Source organism: Triticum dicoccoides, chromosome 3B, assembly GCF_002162155.2.
Source record: "Triticum dicoccoides isolate Atlit2015 ecotype Zavitan chromosome 3B, WEW_v2.0, whole genome shotgun sequence".
NCBI classification, from domain to species: domain Eukaryota; kingdom Viridiplantae; phylum Streptophyta; class Magnoliopsida; order Poales; family Poaceae; genus Triticum; species Triticum dicoccoides.
Window position 1 is genome coordinate 221,925,986 of NC_041385.1, and position 17,549 is coordinate 221,943,534.

Sequence of the window (17,549 nt, forward strand, 5' to 3'; positions counted from 1 at the left end):
TTCCTACCGTAAAAACGAATATTTCATCCATCAGTGCTTTTTCTTTCATAATCATCTTCTTCCCCAAATCACCCGCACAAGCAGCCGTCCCCAGCCGCGTTCGCTTACGCCGCTCCATGGCTGTTGGGCCCTGGCAGTGAACTTGAAACCGCATCCATGGCGGAGTTGCCGCGGCCACCCGAGAGCTCGAGGGGTGATGGTTATCTGTCCCCGGCGGCAACCTTGAGCACACATCCATGGCGGAGCTGCCGCGGCCACCCGAGAGCTCGAGGGGCACGATGGTTGCCCGTCCCTGGCGGCAACCTTGAGCCCGCATCCATGGCGGAGCTGCCGCGACCATCCGAGAGCTCGAGGGGCACGATGGCCATCGGGAATGAGGCAAGGAAGGGCGAGGGACGTCGGTCGATTGGTCGGCGGCAGCGAAGACGGCCAGAATCGCGAGCCGGCGGTGGCGGTTGATGTGAAATTTTCCTCCCGTCGATCTTCTCGGGGGCTGTAAATTTTGCCTCCAAAAGTACTCCCTCCGTTTTAAAATGGATGACCCAACTTTATACTAACCTTAGTACAAAGTAAGTATAAAGTTGGGTCATCTATTTTGGAGCGGAGGGAGTACATATGTTGGAGATGTGATATTTTTTTAGTGGGGAGCTGTATAATTTTTTACAGAACCGGCCATTTTGCAAGATCTGAAATGGAATTTTTTGTCTAAAACCATAAAACTGCGGTTATTTTGCGGTTTCGAGTCTGCTTAGAGCATCTCCAATAGCATGTGTATATTTGGATGTCTATATATTCATATAGACAATGGTCTAAAAAGATTCCTTCATATACACATCCAGTTTTGCATCAGAACGTCTATATACAGGGTCCATGACAGGTGGGCCGTTGCTGGGGAGAGGAAGAAATCATGATTACAGCTAAGTTTAGACAACGCCTTCACATTGTCCAAGCATGGACATTGTCGAGGTCGATTTAGAAGATGTGTATATTTGAACAACTATATAGACAAGCTGTTGGACATCTGTTTTGGGCTCACGTCGTGAAAAACGAGTATAGACATCCAAATAAACAAGCTATTGGAGATGCTCTTACAAATCCTCTACACGGGTGCATGCGAGAGCGCCTTCCATGCTGAGCTGGAGGCTTGGCGTGAAGGCTTACCTATAGGCTATAGCCTTATGGCATGTGCAACAGTCTAGAGTCTAGACGGCTCCTGTCTGTAGCCCGTATCCATGCTACATATAAATATAATCACCTTTTACAACGCATTGTTTGTTTAGTTGTCTGTATAGCGAAAATCCGTTGATGCTCCCGGGAGCGTGCGCTCCTGCATGCGAATTTTTATTGAAGTGTGAAAAATTTCAAAGAAAAATTTGGCGCATACATCTTAATATTGTGTGCACGTCAAGTTTTGAAGAAAACCGACATTTTTTATGTCTTGTTTAAAAAGACAAAAGGATGTCTTGTGGAAAGCATTTTTTAACACTGTATTTTGTCTTTTTCACACACAATACATAAGTTGTCGATTTTTCGCGAGACGACTTTATGAGCATGTACAACATCAAGATGTACACGCCAAATTTTTGTTTATAATTTTTTGACATTTTAAAATATGTTTAAAACACATTTTAAAAACCAGAAATGCGCACTCCCATGTGCCAAAACGGCACTCTCGTCTGTATAGGCCCTAAAATCGTAGGGTGGTTGGACCGATCTTGAAAGGAAAAACTGCTACCTACAAACACCCCTTCGTATAACGGGTGAAAGTGTTGGGAATCGTTGCATGGAAAAATAAAAAAAGTTTTATGCACACGCAATGATCTATCCATGGAGATGCATAGCAAGGAGGGGGGAAGAGTATGTCTAAGTACCCTCGTAGACCGTAAGAGGAAGCGTTTCACAACGCGGTTGATGTAGTCGAACTTCTTCGCGCTTCAACCGATCAAGTACCGAATGCACGGCACCTCCGCGTTATGCACACGTTTAGCTCGGTGACGTCTCTCGCCTTCTTGATCCAGCAAGACGTCGAGGTAGTAGATGAGTTCCGTCAGCACGACGGCGTGGTGACGATGATGGTGAAGTGATCTCCGCAGGGCTTCGCCTAAACACTACGAAAATATGACCAGGGTGTAAACGGTGGAGGGGGCGCCGCACATGGATAGGCAATTTTTTTTCGAAGTGTGAAAAATTTCAAAGAAAAATTTGGCGCATAAATCTCAATATTGTGTGCACGTCAAGTTTCGGAGAAAACCGACATTTTTTGTGGCTTGTTTAAAAAAGACAAAAGGATGTCTCGTGAAAAGCATTTTTTAACACCGTATTTTGTCTTTTTCACACACAATACATAAGTTGTCGGTTTTTCGCGAGACGACTTTATGAGCATGTACAACATCAAGATGTACACGCCAAATTGTTTTTTAGAATTTTTTGACATTTCAAAATATGTTTAAAACACATTTTAAAAATCAGGAGCGCGCACTCCCATGTGCCAAAAAGGCACTCTTGTCTGTATAGGCCCTAAAATCGTAGGGTGGTTGGACCGATCTTGAAAGGAAAAAATTGCTACCTACAAACACCCCTTTCGTACAACGGGTGAAAGTGTTGGGAATCATTGCATGGAAAAATAAAAAAAAATCTACGCACACGCAACGATTTATCCATGGAGATGCATAGCAAGGAGGGGGGAGTATGTCTACGTATCCTCGTAGACCGTAAGCGGAAGCGTTTCACAACGCGGTTGATGTAGTCGAACTTCTTCGCGCTCCAACCGATCAAGTGTCGGACGCACGGCACCTCCGCGTTATGCACACGTTCAGCTCGGTGACGTCCCTCGCCTTCTTGATCCAGCAAGACGTCGAGGTAGTAGATGAGTTCCGTCAGCACGACGGCATGGTGACAATGATGGTGAAGTGATTTCCACAGGGCTTCGCAGCACTACGAAAATATGACCAGGGTGTAAACGGTGGAGGGGGCGCCGCACATGGCTAGGCAATTGTCTGGTGTGTGCTAGCCCCCCCCCATATATATATATATGGGAGGGAGGGAGGAGCAGCCATAGGAGGCGCCCAAGTAGGAGGAATCCTACTTGGAGTCCCTCCCAAGCCGCGCCCCCCGGCATATATAACTGAGGGAGAAGGAAAGATGGGGGGACAGGGAAGAAAGTGGGAATCCTAATCCACACCTTCCTTTCCATTCTCCCCTTTCCTTCCCCTCCTTAGGCCGGCCCATATGGGGGGCGCACCAGCCCCTTGTGGCTGGTGTGTTCCCCTCTTGGCCCATAAGGCCCATATCTTTTGCCGGGGGTGACCGGAACCCTTTCCGGTGACCCGATAAGTACCTGATAACCCCCGAAACACTTTTGGTGTCCGAATACCATCGTCGTATATATCAATATTTATCTTTTGACCATTTCAAGACTCCTCGTCATGTACGTGATCTCATCCGGGACTCCAAACAATATTCAGTCACTAAATCACATAACTCATTTAATACTAAATCGTCATCGAACGTTAAGCGTGCGGACCCTACGGGTTCGAGAGCTATGTAGACATGACCGAGACACCTCTCCGGTCAATAACCAATAGCGAAACCTGGATGCCCATATTGGCTCGTACATATTTTATGAAGATCTTTATCGATCGAACCATTATGATAACATACATAATTCCCTTTGTCCATCGGTATGTTACTTGCCCGAGATTCGATCGTTGGTATCTTCATACCTAGTTCAATCTCGTTACCGGCAAGTCTCTCTACTCGTTCCGTAATACATCACCTCGTCACCAACTCCTTAGTCGTTTGATTGCAAGCTTATTATGTGTATTACCGAGAGGACCCAGAGATACCTATCCGATACTCGGAGTGACAAATCCTAATCTCGATCTATGCCAACTCAAAAAACATCTTCAGAGATACCTGTAGAGCATCTTTATAATCACCCAAATACGTTGTGACGTTTGATAGCACAGAAGGTATTCCTCCGGTATCCAGAGTTTGCATAATCTCATAGTCGAAGGAATATGTATTTGACGTGAAGAAAGCAATAGCAATAAAACTTGAACAATAATTATGCTAAGCTAACGGATGGGTCTTGTCCATTACACCATTCTCCTAATGATGTGATCCCGTTATCACAATCATGTCCATGGTAAGGAAACCTTAACCATCTGTGATCAACGAGCTAGTCTAGTAGAGGCTCACTATGTTGGGGAACGTAGTAATTTCAAAAAAATTCCTACGCACACGCAAGATCATGGAGATGAATAGCAACGAGAGGGGAGAGTGTTGTCTACGTACCCTCGTAGACCGTAAGCGGAAGCGTTAGCACAATGCGGTTGATGTAGTCTTACGTCTTCACGGCCCGACCGATCAAGCACCGAAAGCACGGCTCTTCCGAGTTCTTGCACACGTTCAGCTCGATGACGTCCCTCGAACTCCGATCCAGCCGAGTGTCGAGGGAGAGTTCCGTTAGCACGACGGTGTGGTGACGATGATGATGTTCTACAATAAAGCGACAACCATATGGCTCCTGCCAGTTGCCGATAACTCGGTTACAAAATATGATCATCTCATACAATAAAATATAGCATCACGTCTTGACCATATCACATCACAACATGCCCTGCAAAAACAAGTTAGACGTCCTCTACTTTGTTGTTTGCAAGTTTTACGTGGCTGCTACGGGCTGAGCAAGAACCGTTCTTACCTACGCATCAAAACCACAATGATAGTTCGTCAAGTTAGTGATGTTTTAACCTTCTCAAGGACCGGGCGTAGCCACACTCGGTTCAACTAAAGTGGTAGAAACTAACACCGGCCAGCCACCTGTGTGCAAAGCACGTCGGTAGAACCAGTCTCGCGTAAGCGTAAGCGTAATGTCGGTCCGGGCCGCTTCATCCAACAATAGCGCCGAACCAAAGTATGACATGCTGGTAAGCAGTATGACTTGTATCGCCCACAACTCACTTGTGTTCTACTCGTGCATATAACATCAACGTATAAAACCTAGGCTCGGATGCCACTGTTGGGGAACGTAGTAATTTCAAAAGAATTCCTACGCACACGCAAGATCATGGAGATGCATAGCAACGAGAGGGGAGAGTGTTGTCTACGTACCCTCGTAGACCGTAAGCGGAAGCGTTAGCACAATGCGGTTGATGTAGTCGTACGTCTTCACGGCCCGACCGATCAAGCACCGAAAGCACGGCACCTCCGAGTTCTTGCACACGTTCAGCTCGATGACGTCCCTCGAACTCCGATCCAGCCGAGTGTTGAGGAAGAGTTCCGTTAGCATGACAGTGTGGTGACGATGATGATGTTCTACCGTCGCAGGGCTTCGCCTAAGCACAACTACGATATTATCGAGGAGGACTATGGTGGAGGGGGCACCGCACACGGCTAAGAGATCAATGATCAATTGTTGTGTCTATGGGGTGCCCCCCTCCCCCGTATATAAAGGAGTGGAGGAGGGGGCCGGCCAAGGGGAGGAGGCGCGCCCTAGGGGGGAGTCCTACTCCCACCGGGAGTAGGACTCCTCCCTTTCCTATTTGGAGAGGGAGAGGGAAGGAAGAGGAAGGAGGGGGGAAGGAAAGGGGGGCCGGCCCCCTCCCAATTCGGATTGGGCTTGGGGGGGACGCCCCCTCCATTGCTCCGTTCCCTCCTTTCCACTAAGGCCCATTAAGGCCCATATACCTCCCGGGGGGTTCCGATAACCTCCTGGAGCTCCGGTATTGTTCCAATCTCACCCAGAACCTTTCCGGTGTCCAAATATAGTCGTCCAATATATCAATTTTCATGTCTCGACGATTTCGAGACTCCTTGTCATGTCCGTGATCACATCCGGGACTCCGAACAACCTTTGGTACATCAAAACACATAAACTCATAATATAACTGTCATCTAAGTTTAAGCGTGCGGACCCTACGGGTTCGAGAACTATGTAGACATGACCGAGACACATCTTCGGTCAATAACCAATAGCGGAACCTGGATGCTCATATTGGCTCCCACATATTCTAAGAAGATCTTTATCGGTCAAACCGCATAACAACATACGTTGTTCCCATTGTCATTGATATGTTACTTGCCCGAGATTCGATCGTCGGTATCTCAATACCTAGTTCAATCTCGTTATTGGCAAGTCTCTTTACTCGTTTCGTAATACATCATCCTGCAACTAACTCATTAGTTACAATGCTTGCAAGGCTTATAGTGATGTGCATTACCGAGTGGGCCCAGAGATACCTCTCCGACAATTGGAGTGACAAATCCTAATCTCGAAATATGCCAAGCCAACAAGTACCTTCGGAGACACCTATAGAGCACCTTTATAATCACCCAGTTACGTTGTGATGTTTGGTAGCACACAAAGTGTTCCTCCGGTAAACGGGAGTTGCATAATCTCATAGTTATAGGAACATGTATAAGTCATGAAGAAAGCAATAGCAACATACTAAACGATCAAGTGCTAAGCTAACGGAATGGGTCAAGTCAATCACATCATTCTCCTAATGATGTGATCCCGTTAATCAAATGTCAACTCATTTCTATGGTGAGAAAACTTAACCATCTTTGATTAACGAGCTAGTCAAGTAGAGGCATACTAGTGACACTATGTTTGTCTATGTATTCACACATGTATTATGTTTCTGTTTAATACAATTCTAGCATGAATAATAAACATTTATCATGAAATAAGGAAATAAATAATAACTTTATTATTGCCTCTAGGGCATATTTCCTTCAGTCTCCCACTTGCACTAGAGTCAATAATCTACTTCACATCGCCATGTGATTTAACACCAATATTCATATCTGTATATGATTAACACCCATAGTTCACATCGTCATGTGACCAACACCCAAAGGGTTTACTAGAGTCAATAATCTAGTTCACATCGCTATGTGATTAACACCCAAAGAGTACTAAGTTGTGATCATGTTTTGCTCGTGAGAGAAGTTTAGTCAATGGGTCTGTCACATTCAGAGCCGTATGTATTTTGCAAAATATTTTATGTCTACAATGCTCTGTACGGAGCTACTCTAGCTAATTGCTCCCACTTTCAATATGTATCCAGATTGAGACTTAGAGTCATCTGGATCAGTGTCAAAACTTGTATCGACGTAACCCTTTACGACGAACCTTATTCCACTAAGGATAATTTTGAGAAACATATCCTTATTCCACTAAGGATAATTTTGACCAATATCCAGTGATCTACTCCTAGATTACTATTGTACTCCCTTGCCAAACCAGGGCAGAGTATACAATAGGTCTGGTCCATAGCATGCCATACTTTTATAGAACATATGATTGAGGTATAGGGAATGACTTTCATTCTCTTTCTATTTTCTGCCGTGGTCGGGATTTGAGTCTTACTCAATTTCACACCTTTGCAACACAGGCAAGAACTCTTTCTTTGACTGTTCCATTTTGAACTACTTCAAAATCTTGTCAAGGTATGTACTCATTGACAATCTTATCAAGTGTCTTGATCTATCTCAATAGATCTTGATGCTCAATATGTAAGTAGCTTTACTGAGGTCTTTCTTTTAAAGAACTCCTTTCAAACACTTCTTTATGCTTTCCAGAAAAATTCTACATCATTTCTGATCAACAATATGTCACTCACATATACTTATCAGAAAGGTTGTAGTGCTCCCACCCACTTTATGGTAAATACAGGCTTCACTCCAAGTCCGTACAAAACTATATGCTTTGATCAACTTATCAAAGCGTATATTCCAAATCCGAGATGCTTGCACCAGTCCATAGATGGATCGCTAGAGCTTGCACATTTTGTTAGCACCTTTAGGATTGACAAAACCTTCTGGTTGCATCATATACAACTCTTCTTTAAGAAAACCATTAAGGAATGCAGTTTTGACATCCATTTGCCAGACTTCATAAAATGTGGCAATTGCTAACATGATTCGGACAGACTTAAGCATCGCTACAGTTGGGAAAATCTCATTGTAGTCAACACCTTGAACTTGTCGAAAACCTTTTTGCGACAAGTCGAGCTTTGTAGATAGTAACACTACTATCAACGTCCGTCTTCCTCTTGAAGATCCATTTATTTTCTATGGCTTGCCGATCATCGGGCAAGTCCACCAAAGTCCACACTTTGTTCTCATACATGGATCATATCTCAGATTTCATGGCCTCCAGCCATTTCGCGAAATCTGGGCTCATCATCGCTTCCTCATAGTTCGTAGGTTTATCATGGTCTAGTAACATGACTTCCCGAACAGGATTACCGTACCACTCTGGTGCGGACCGTATTCTAGAAGACCTACGAGGTTCTGTAGTAACTTGCTCTGAAGTTTCATGATCATCATCATTAGCTTCCTCGCTAATTGGTGTAGGAATCACTAGAACTAATTTCTGTGATGAACTACTTTCCAATTCGGGAGAAGGTACATTTACCTTATCAAGCTCTACTTTCCTCCCACTCACTTCTTTCGAGAGAAACTCCTTCTCTAGAAAGGATCCATCTTAGCAACGAATATCTTGCCTTCGGATCTGTGATAGAAGGTGTACCCAACAGTTTCCTTTGGGTATTCTATGAAGACACACTTCTCTGACTTGGGTTCGAGCTTATCAGGTTGAAACTTTTTCACATAAGCATCGCAACCCCAAACTTTAAAAACGACAACTTTGGTTTCTTGCGAAACCACAGTTCATAAGGCGTCGTCTCAACGAATTTTGATGGTGCCCTATTTAAAGTGAATGCAGGTGTCTTTAATGCATAACCCCAAAATGATAATGGTAAATCGGTAAGAGACATCATAGATCGCACCATATCTAATAGAGTGTGGTTACGATGTTCGGACACACCATTACGCTGTGGTGTTCCAGGTGGCATGAGTTTGTGAAACTATTCCACATTGTTTTAATTGAAGACCAAACTCGTAACTCAAATATTCGTCTCCGCGATCAGATCGCAGAAACTTTATTTTCTTGTTACGATGATTTTCCACTTCACTCTGAAATTCTTGGAACTTTTCAAATATTTCAGACTTATGTTTCATCAAGTAGATATACTCATATCTACTCAAATCATCTGTGAAGGTCAAAAAATAACGATACCCGCCACGAGCATCAACACTCACTGGACCGCATACATCGGTATGTATTATTTCCAACAAGTCAGTATCTTGTTCCATTGTTCCGAAGAACGGAGTTTTAGTCATCTTGCCCAAAAGGCACGGTTCGCAAGCATTAAATGATTCATAACCAAGTGATTCTGAAAATCCATCTTTATGGAGTTTCTTCATGCGCTTTACACTGATATGACCCAAACGGCAGTGCCACAAATAAGTTGCACTATCATTATTAACTTTGCATCTTTTGGCATCAATATTATGAATATGTGTATCACTATGATCGAGATCCACCAAACTATTTTCATTGGGTGTATGACCATTGAAGGTTTTATTCATGTAAACAGAACAACAATTATTCTCTGACTTTAAATGAATAACCTTATTGCAATAAACATGATCAAATCATATTCATGCTCAACGCAAACGCCAAATAACATTTATTTAGGTTTAACACTAATCCCGAGAGTATAGGGAGTGTGTGATGATGATCATATCAATCTTGCAACTACTTCCAACACTCATCGTCACTTCCCCTTCAACTAGTCTCTGTTTATTCTGTAACTCCTGTTTTGAGTTACTAATCTTAGTAACCGAACAAGTATCAAATACTCAGGGGCTACTATAAACACTAGTAAGGCACACATCAATAACATGTATATCAAATATACCCTTGTTCACTTTGCCATCCTTCTTATCCACCAAATATTCAGGGCATTTCCGCTTCCAGTGACCATTTCCTTTGCAGTAGAAGCACTCAGTTTCAGGCTTTGGTTCAGCTTTGGGCTTCTTCATGGGAGTGCCAACTTGCTTGCCATTCTACTTGAAGTTTCCCTTTCTTTCCCTTTGCCCTTTTCTTGAAACTAGTGGTCTTGTCAATCATCAACACTTGATGCTCTTTCTTGATTTCTACCTTCCTCGATTTCAACATCACGAAGAGCTCGGGAATCGTTTTCGTCATCCCTTGCATACTATAGTTCATCACGAAGTTCTAGTAACTTGGTGATGGTGACTAGAGAACTCTGTCAATCACTATCTTATCTGGAAGATTAAGTCCCACTTGATTCAAGCGATTGTAGTACCCAGACAATCTGAGCACTTGCTCACTAGTTGAGCAATTCTCCTCCATCTTTTAGCTATAGAACTTGTTGGAGACTTCATATCTCTCAACTCGGGTATTTTCTTGAAATATTAACTTCAACTCCTGGAACATCTCATATGGTCCATGACGTTCGAAACGTCTTTGAAGTCCCGATTCTAAGTCGTTAAGCATGGTGCACTAAACTATTAAGTAGTCATCATATTGAGCTAGCCAAACGTTCATAACGTCTGCATATGCTCCTGCAATAGGCCTGTCACCTAGCGATGTATCAAGGACATAATTCTTCTGTGCAGCAATGAGGATAAACCTCAGATCGCGGACCTAGTCCGCATCATTGCTACTATCATCTTTCAACTTAGTTTTCTCTAGGAACACATATAAAACATAGGGAAGCAACAACGCGAGCTTTTGATCTACAACATAATTTGCAAAATACTATCATGACTAAGTTCATGATACATTAAAGTTCAATTAATCATATTACTTAAAAACTCCCACTTAGATAGACATCCCTCTAATCATCTAAGTGATCACGTGATCCAAATCAACTAAACCATGTCCGATCATCACGTGAGATGGAGTAGTTTTCAATGGTGAACATCACTATATTGATCATATCTACTATATGATTCACGCTCAACCTTTCGGTCTCAGTGTTCCGAGGCCATATCTGTATATGCTAGGCTCGTCAAGTTTAACCTGAGTATTCTGCGTGTGCAAAACTGGCTTGCACCCGTTGTAGATGGACGTAGAGCTTATCACACCCAATCATCACGTGGTGTCTGGGCACGATGAACTTTGGCAACGGTGCATAATCAGGGAGAACACTTTTATCTTGAAATTCAGTGAGAGATCATCTTATAATGCTACCGTCAATCAAAGCAAGATAAGATGCATAAAAGAAATATCACATGCAATCAATATAAGTGATATGATATGGCCATCATCATCTTGTGCTTGTGATCTCCATCTCCGAAGCACCGTCATGATCACCATCATCACCGGCGCGACACCTTGATCTCCATCGTAGCATCGTTTGTCGTCTCGCCAACTATTGCTTCTACGACTATCGCTACCGCTTAGTGATAAAGTAAAGCAATTACAGGGCGATTGCATTGCATACAATAAAGCGACAACCATATGGCTCCTGCCAGTTACCGATAACTCGGTTACAAAACATGATCATCTCATACAATAAAATATAGCATCACGTCTTGAACATATCACATCACAACATGCCCTGCAAAACAAGTTAGACGTCCTCTACTTTGTTGTTTGCAAGTTTTACGTGGCTGCTACGGGCTGAGCAAGAACCGTTCTTATCTACGCATCAAAACCACAACGATAGTTCGTCAAGTTAGTGCTGTTTTAACCTTCTCAAGGACCGGGCGTAGCCACACTCGGTTCAACTAAAGTGGGAGAAACTGACACCCGCCAACCACCTGTGTGCAAAGCACATCGGTAGAACCAGTCTCGCGTAAGCGTACGCGTAATGTCGGTCCGGGCCGCTTCATCCAACAATACCGCCGAACCAAAGTATGACATGATGGTAAGCAGTATGACTTGTATCGCCCACAACTCACTTGTGTTCTACTCCTGCATATAACATCAACGCATAAAACCTAGGCTCGGATGCCACTGTTGGGGAATGTAGTAATTTCAAAAGAATTCCTACCCACATGCAAGATCATGGAGATGCATAGCAACGAGAGGGGAGAGTGTTGTCTACGTACCCTCGTAGACCGTAAGCGGAAGCACAACACGGTTGATGTAGTCGTACGTCTTCACGGCCCGACCGATCAAGCACCGAAAGCAAGGCACCTCCAAGTTCTTGCACACGTTCAACTCGATGACGTCACTCAAACTCCGATCCAACCGAGTGTCGAGGGAGAGTTCCGTCAGCACGACAGTGTGGTGACGATGATGATGTTCTACCGTCGCAGGGCTTCGCCTAAGCACAGCTACGATATTATCGAGGAGGACTATGGTGGAGGGGGCACCGCACACGGCTAAGAGATAAATGATCAATTGTTGTGTCTATGTGGTGCCCCCTCCCCCGTATATAAAGGAGTGGAGGAGGGGGCCGGCCAAGGGGAGGAGGCGCGCCCTAGGGGGGAGTCCTACTCCCACCGGGAGTAGGACTCCTCCCTTTCCTATTCGGAGAGGGAGAGGGAAGGAAGAGGAAGGAGGGAGGAAGGAAAGGGGGGCCGCCCGCCCCTCCCAATTCGGATTGGGCTTGGAGGGGGGGGACGCCCCCTCCCTTCCTCCTTTCCCCTCCTTTCCACTAAGGCCCATTAAGGCCCATATACCTCCCGGGGGGTTCCGATAACCTCCCGGAGCTCCAGTATTGTTCCAATATCACCCGGAACCTTTTCGGTGTCCAAATATAGTCGTCCAATATATCGATCTTCATGTCTCGACAATTTCGAGACTCCTTGTCATGTCCGTGACCACATCCGGGACTCCGAACAACCTTCGGTACATCAAAACACATAAACTCATAATATAACTGTCATCTAAGTTTAAGCGTGCGGACCCTACGGGTTCGAGAACTATGTAGACATGACCGAGACACATCTTCGGTCAATAACCAATAGCGGAACCTGGATGCTCATATTGGCTCCCACATATTCTAAGAAGATCTTTATCGGTCAAACCGCATAACAACATACGTTGTTCCCTTTGTCATCGGTATGTTACTTGCCCGAGATTTGATCGTCGGTATCTCAATACCTAGTTCAATCTCGTTATTGGCAAGTCTCTTTACTCGTTTCGTAATACATCATCCTACAACTAACTCATTAGTTACCATGCTTGCAAGGCTTATAGTGATGTGCATTACCGAGTGGGCCCAGAGATACCTCTCCGACAATTGCAGTGACAAATCCTAATCTCGAAATACGCCGACCCAACAAGTACCTTCGGAGACACCTGTAGAGCACCTTTATAATCACCCAGTTATGTTGTGACGTTTGGTAGCACACAAAGTGTTCCTCCGGTAAACGGGAGTTGCATAATCTCATAGTTATAGGAACATGTATAAGTCATGAAGAAAGCAATAGCAACATACTAAACGATCAAGTGCTAAGCTAACGGAATGGGTCAAGTCAATCACATCATTCTCCTAATGATGTGATCCCGTTAATCAAATGACAACTCATGTCTATGGTTAGGAAACTTAACCATCTTTAATTAACGAGCTAGTCAAGTAGAGGCATACTAGTGACACTATGTTTGTCTATGTATTCGCACATGTATTATGTTTCTGGTTAATACAATTCTAGCATGAATAATAAACATTTATCATGAAATAAGGAAATAAATAATAACTTTATTATTGCCTCTAGGGCATATTTCCTTCACACTAGGGACACAATGTTTGTTTATGTATCACACATGTATTAAGGTTTCTGATCAATACAATTCTAGCATGAATAATAAACCATTATCACGAATAAGGAAATATAAAATAACAACTTTATTATTGCATCCAGGGCATATTTCCTTCAGTCTCCCACTTGCACTAGAGTCAATAATCTAGATTACTTTGTAATGAATCTAACACCCATGGAGTCTTGGTGTTGATCTTGTAATGAATCAACGGGTCTGCCACATTCAGATCAATATGTATCTTGCCAATTTCTATGTCTCCATCCTTCACTTGTTCACGAATGGAGTTGAAGCGTATCTTGATGTGTTTGGTTCTCTTGTGAAATCTGGATTTCTTCACCAAGGCAATTGCTCCATTGTTGTCACAAAAGATTTTCTTTGGATCTGATGCACTAGGTATTACACCCAGATCAGATATGAACTTCTTCATCCAGACTCCTTCATTTGCTGCTTCCAAAGCAGCTATGTACTCTGTGAGGGAGTCCTGGACTAGGGGATGTCCGGATAGCCGAACTATCATCACCGGCCGGACTCCAAGACTATGAAGATACAAGATTGAAGACTTCGTCCCGTGTCCGGATGGGACTTTCCTTGGCATGGAAGGAAAGCTTGGCAATACGGATATGTAGATCTCCTACCATTGTAACCGACTCTGTGTAACCCTAGCCCTCTCCGGTGTCTATATAAACCGGAGGGTTTTAGTCCATAGGACGAACAACAATCATACCATAGGCTAGCTTCTAGGGTTTAGCCTCCTTGATCTCGTGGTAGATCCACTCTTGCACTACCCATATCATCAATATCAATCAAGCAGGAGTAGGGTTTTACCTCCATCGAGAGGGCCCGAACCTGGGTAAAAATATCGTGTCCCTTGTCTCATGTTACCATCCGCCTAGACGCATAGTTCGGGACCCCCTACCCGAGATCCGCCGGTTTTGACACCAACATTGGTGCTTTCATTAAGAGTTCCTCTGTGCCGTCACGATCAGGAAGGATGCCTCTTCCCGTCTTTAAAGACGGTACCATTGCCAAAGGAGCTTTGGCCGCCGGCCAAACTATCTGGCTAGGTGGTTTTCTTATGACCGCCTGTTCGGCCGCCGCTTCGACGATGACCTCTCGGGTCATCAAAAGCGATCTTCACGTCAGCTCGGAATTCACCGAGCAGCTGGATCCGATTGAGATCTCTTCTGTAAACGAGCTCTTGGATCGCATCGCCGCCCTGGGGGTCTCTACAGACTACGATCAGATTGGGTTTAAAACCAATCTGAGAGAGATTAACTCCCCCCAGGTTACCCACCACGTTGCGGTGGTAGAGGAACAAAGCGGCGACTCTTCTTCTGTATTAAAGACCAGTTATGTCCGGACTCCTGATCCCTCCTTGCCGGATTCCCGCGGAGGGACGGACGTCGATCAAGTACTGAACCTAAAGTCAGGCAGCAGACCAGACTCGTTGGACAACGTCCAGCAATCCAAGCTTCCAAATTCAGAAACTTTTCGGCCCTTGAGCCTCAAGTTGGGCAGGGTTCCGGACTCAATTCCACCCACCCACCCAAACATATGCGATCTATCTCAAATCCGGCAAGAGCCCGCTGAAACAGTACATCATTACTGGGCCAGATTCCTCCTGGTTATGGACAGGATAAAGGACTGCCATGAGGAAAACACAATTTCAATTTTCTGCAACAATTGCACGAACAAGGGAATCTTGAACGCCGTAAGTCGTCGCGAAATTACACGCTTCGCCGACCTGGCGTCCATAGTACGAAAGTACTGTGCGATGGAGGGTGTCCGAAAAACCGAAACTAAGTTTTGGGACAATCCGGCTCCGAACACAACCCTAGTCCGAAACAAAAGGGCGCATCATGCTCAGGCACCCAGGACAAAAACCAAAAAGCAAAAACCCCATAAAGGGCACAGAACCGTACTGGAGGGATGGCTCAGCGGACCCTATAAAATTCATAGCACAGAGGGCGCCACTCCAACCCATAGCCTTCGAGCATGTTGGATACTGCGGCAGGTGGCCAAAAGTGGCGAAGAGCTTCTAGCCTCGGAGAACCACCCCAACAGTACCAGTACGGTATTAACAGTCTTCGAGACTTTCGCATCAAATAATATGCGGAAACGAACAATCCGCAGCCTCGCCGAAGTCTACCAAGTAGCAACAACAAATCCATGGAGCGACACGGCTATCACCTTCAACGCCAGCGACGAACCTAAATTCCGAACAGCCCGAGCACCAGCTGCATTGGTCCTCAGTCTAATAGTGGACGGCTTTCGTCTTACCAAGGTACTCATGGATGGCAGTAGCGGATTAAACCTCATCTACAAGGAAACCCTTCGAAAAATGGAAATAGACTGGAGCCGCATCGAGCGAAGCAGCACAACCTTTAGAGGAATAATCCCTAGTCGGGAAGCATGCTGCATAGGAAAAATTACACTTGATGTGGTGTTTGGCTCGCCGGACAATTACAGGTCCGAGGAAGTCACGTTCCATGTGGCCCCATTCAGTAGCGGATATCACGCTTTATTAGGGCGAGAGGCATTCACAATTTTCCAAGCCATGCCCCATTACGGGTACATGAAGCTTAAAATGCCCGGGCCCAATGGAACCATCACTCTTGCCAGTGATCCGGACATAGCACTCCGCGCCGAAAACAAGACAGCCGCACTAGCCCTAGAGGCACTATCCGAAGCCCTAGCGGTAGAGGAACTCACTGCGTTGCTCTCTATGGTGAACAGGGACGATGTGATACTCGATAAGAGATCCAAGTCCACCTCTTTTAAACCAGCGGACGAAATAGTCAAATTCCAGGTCCATCCAACGGACCCCACAAAGACGGCCTCCATTGGGGCACAGTTAAACCCTGATGTAGACGCCGCACTCCGAGAATTCCTTCGGGAGAATTGGGACATCTTTGCCTGGCACCCTTCAGATATGCCAGGAATCCCACGCAGATTGGCAGAACACAGCCTAAACATCCTAAAAGGATTCAAGCCAGTCAAACAGGCTCTTCGGCGATTTTTCGAACCCAAAAGACAGGAAATGGGAGAGGAGCTAGCCAAACTATTGGAAGCCGGATTCATCAGAGACATCAAACATCCGGACTGGCTAGCGAACCTGGTAATGGTACCAAAAAAGGACAAATCCTAGCGCCTGTGTGTCGATTTTAAAGACCTTAACAAGGCTTGTCCAAAGGATCATTTCCCCCTTCCCCGCATCGATCAAATCGTTGATGCTACCACAGGACACGATTCATTGTGCTTCCTCGACGCATACTCCGGCTACCATCAAATCAAGATGGCGGAGGCAGACCAAGCCACAACATCATTCATTACTCCATACAGACCATTCTGTTTCAACACAATGCCTTTCGGACTCAAAGACGCCGGCGCAACATATCAGCGCATGATTCAGACATGTCTGGCCACCCAGATCAGCAAAACAGTGGAGGCATACGTAGACGACGTGGTCGTCAAGACCAAACACATCGAAACTTTAGTAGACGACTTTAGGCTCACATTCGACAACCTCCGGGCATATGACATTAAGCTCAACCCGGAAAAATGCGTTTTCGGCGTACCAGCCGGAAAGCTCTTGGGCTTCATTGTATCCGGTAGAGGAATTGAAGCAAACCCAGCCAAGATCCGAGCTCTGTCACAGCTGGATATCCCAAAAGACCTCAAACAAATACAAAAATTGACTGGATGTGTGGCGGCTCTAAGCCGCTTCATCTCCCGTTTGGGAGAAAAAGCATTGCCCCTCTATTGCCTCCTCAGGCGCACCGAACACTTTGAATGGACGGATGCTGCCACGGCCGAACTCGAAGAAATAAAGGCCATATTGGCAACAAATCCGGTCCTGGCCGCGCCTAACCTGGGCGAACCGATGTTATTATATATCGCGGCAACACATCAAGTTGTCAGCGCGGTACTCGTCGTCGAACGAGAAACA